Source organism: Penaeus monodon, chromosome 43, assembly GCF_015228065.2.
Source record: "Penaeus monodon isolate SGIC_2016 chromosome 43, NSTDA_Pmon_1, whole genome shotgun sequence".
Lineage (NCBI taxonomy): Eukaryota > Metazoa > Arthropoda > Malacostraca > Decapoda > Penaeidae > Penaeus > Penaeus monodon.
In genome coordinates this window covers 29,834,450-29,837,994 of record NC_051428.1, presented here as the reverse complement: position 1 = coordinate 29,837,994, position 3,545 = coordinate 29,834,450, and positions in this window count along the sequence as shown.

The window sequence follows — 3,545 nt, the reverse complement described above, 5'->3', positions numbered from 1 at the left end:
GAAGCTGTCATCCTCGAGGGCCGCAAGACCTTCCTCGCGGGTTTTTTGTTCTGGCCGGACGTCGGGTCAACCGAAATTCCCCTCGAGTTAAACACTTCCCCAAAAGGGATCCTCCCGGGGGCTCCGGGTCGGGACTGCCGGATTCCGGGTGCCCGCTAAAGGGTTGTGGCGCTGCTTTTTTTTTTTGGGTTTGGATATAGTTGTCGTGGTTAATTACCCCTTTAAATTGGTTCTTCGTAGTGTTTTTATCACTGAGCGAAAAAATTTAATGTTTCATACATTTAGCTGTTTTGCAGTACCATTGCGCGTTCAATTTTGGTATTTGATACTTTTGTAACCCCAGTCATCCTTTTTTACTTGTTTTTCGTTCTTGGTGCGGATTGTTATTTATGGGGTGGCGGGGGCGACGAACTTCCCTCTAGTGAAAAATTGTCAGTCCATACACAAAATTAGCTACTGTCTTTCCATCGTTCAACACGGACCCAAACCGTATTAAATTGTGTAATAAGCAAGATAATCCCCAGGGTATACTTCTTCGTTTTATTAGTCTGTCTCTTCCCCGGGAAATCTTTCTCAACACCACCTTGTAACACCTTTTTTCCTCTTTATTTCGGGTAATTTAGTGACCATCATCGCCCTCACAGGTGAAAAGTTAAGGGTTCACGCCACCACCGCCTTTGTCATCGCCTGTGCGTCTCGGTTGCTCTTCGCTCCATCAAACCCTTTCCCCCACCGCCCCAGGCAACGACGCCTTTTGACGTTGTTTTTTATCCGGGGTTCATTTCAATTTAAAATTTAATAAAATCCAAGTGTTATTCTGAATAAAAAAAGACATGAGTTGTCGACTAGAAGTCTAAACTACCCCAAAAGGCCTAAACATCTATATAGATAAAAAAGGCAGATAGAATAGATAACTTTACGGATTTCCCCTTTTGTCGCGAGTAAAATACTTCCTCTTTCCCCCTTTCCCGGTACATCCACGAAGCCCCGGGGGCTCGGAGACCACTCTGTAAGATCTTCCCGTCTTCTTCTACGGCAACGTCGCGGCGTCACCCCTCAAAAGGTTGCCATTACCAAAAGGTAACGACAAAATCCGTTCACTATATTTAGCAAAGGACTTATCTTTAAGCATTTTTAAAAGAGTATTTAAAGTAAAAAAGAATTTGATAAAGGAAAGACAGGGTTTGGGAGGTAGGTGGGAAGAGGAAAAGAGAGAGAGACAACCTTCCTTCCTCTTCGAGTCCCCCCACTCACGCCTCCCCCTGACCCCCGCAGGGACATCCCCTCGTCACCACGGCCTCTACACCGTGGTATTCCCCCCCGCTACATCGGGCTGATGATTGCCTTCGTTTTTTCTCTTTCGGAAAGATGGTGCCCCCGCTGGCTGGTTCTGGGGGAAGCTGGGGCAGACCCCCCCCTCCTCTCCTGCACCATCCTCAAGAAAAAGGCCCCTCGCCCAAAAAAGTTTCTGTTCCTCTTCGGCTTCCTCCTCCCGATGATCGCCATCATGGATGCTACTGGGCCCATCTACTAAAAGGGTTTTTGGGGCCCGGGGAAAATATTTTCGTGTTTTGCGATCGGGGCAACTCCCACCCCATGAGGGGCCATAAATCTTGCTTTTTTGCATCTACGCCCCCGCCTGTAACGGCGCCGACATGCTTTAAAGCCACACCCATTAATTCAGTTAAGTCTCACCTTCTCCCCCCTCCCTTCCCGCAGGTACGCCATCACGCCTAAACCCTCCCGCCCGTCCAATAGTCCACGCCCGGCCAAGACGAACCGCCGGTAGGCGCCCAGAGGGCCCCAAGGGAGGACCTGCGCCTCACCGGTGAGCCCACCATCTTCCTCTGCTTCCTCATCTCCCCCTGCCGCTCATGATCGTAAATGTCGCCGACGATGACGTAAGTCGCTCTCAGTGAAACTCTGGAAACACGAATCAGTTTAAATCTTCACGATGTTTTTCACTTTTTATTGCTTTTCTTTTTAAATCATTATTCAAAAATTTTAAGAGCATCACAATGTTTTGTTGTTCTTGTTGCCGCGGGTTGCCGTGCCCTCCCTGCACGTGCGGGCCCCGTGTTGGCCTGGGCCTTGCCGTCGTAAACCCCCTTCGTGTACCCCTGACCCCCGCAATACCGCACGGCCTACCGGGGAAGTTTTTTTTTCCCTCGGAGCAAGGCCGGGTGGGACCCAAAAATTCGCTTTCCCAAAAAAGAAACTCGTCAGCACTTTCTTTACTGATTCCCAAATACCCCGCCTCGACGGGCCCCGGTCACCACCCGTACTCTTTTGCCCCCCTGAGGTGTGAGTCAGCCGCCAAATCTGGCCTCTCCTCCCCCCGGGCCCCCCTAAAGCAGCCGCCCCGCCGCCTTCCTGGAAGGGCTTCTCCCCCACAGCGGCCCCACGACGCGTTTTGGGACCTCCGCGCGAGGGGCCCCGGGTCGCCCCCCAAAGGGGGGCAGAGGCGGAACCCCCCGCCAACAGATTTGAAATGGGTCATCCCCGACGCCTTGGTGATCCCCCCCCCTCCTTCGCCCCCTCCTTCGTCAACAGGCTGCAGAACCCAGGTCCTCGTGCAGCCCCTGAACCCGGCTCCCCGACTATCTACAAGCTCAGTTATCCTCTCTTTGGGAAAAATGACATTCCGTTCCTGACAGAGAATTGAAGACTCCGTCTCCACGCCGGGTTTGGGGCCTCGAGCCGCGGGCTTTTACGTCGGCCAAAACAGCGGCCCCGAGTTTCGTATCGCCAAGGAGACTTCCCCCTTTCCTCGGGCTCTGTTTCGTCCGTCGTGTCCTCCAGGGGGAATCGGGCCGGGACCCCTTTGCCTGCGGCGTCGTCCACGCAAAAGCGTTTGGGCCCAGTGTCGACGACTGCTCTCGTCCCTCGCCTGAGCTACCGAAAGTCTTGCCTCCGCGGCGCGTTTGAAGCCCGAGGGGGGGTGAAATGGAACCTTATTAAAATTCACTAACTCCGGGGGAAATCTCGAATGAGGCTAGCTGCCCTTCGGGGGGAACCCCGAATAAAAACTTTAATTTTTTTTTTTGTTTTTTTTAAAAACGATTATTTGTTTCCGTTTCGCAAATTTTCTTCACGTTTAAAGCGTTTGTTCTGGTGTAGAATGTAGCAAAGGGTTCCTTCTGTAAATTTCACTACGTTTCTTGGAAGGCGAGGAAGAAGCAAAGGACACCACTCGCATTAAAATTTTTTGAGTGTCCCTAAGGGGGTTAGGAGAGTCCGTAATGACCCTTTTTTAACTATAAGGGACAAAGACGTTTTTGAAAAGAAAAGGATGCCGCTTGGGACCAAAAAAATGTAGGTTAATATTTGGATGCTGTAGTGAATGTAAAGGTAAAAAAACGCTGGGTATATTATCTTCTTTTCTTTTTTTTGAAAAACTTGTGAAACCCAGGGGAAAAAAAGAACGTTACTTAGGGCATTTTTATTTTATTTTATTGTATTTTAAAATTTGGTTTCAAAAGATTTATGTTTTATATCGCAAAAGTCGTTTGGAGACAAAAATTTTTATAAATTAATTCCCTGGA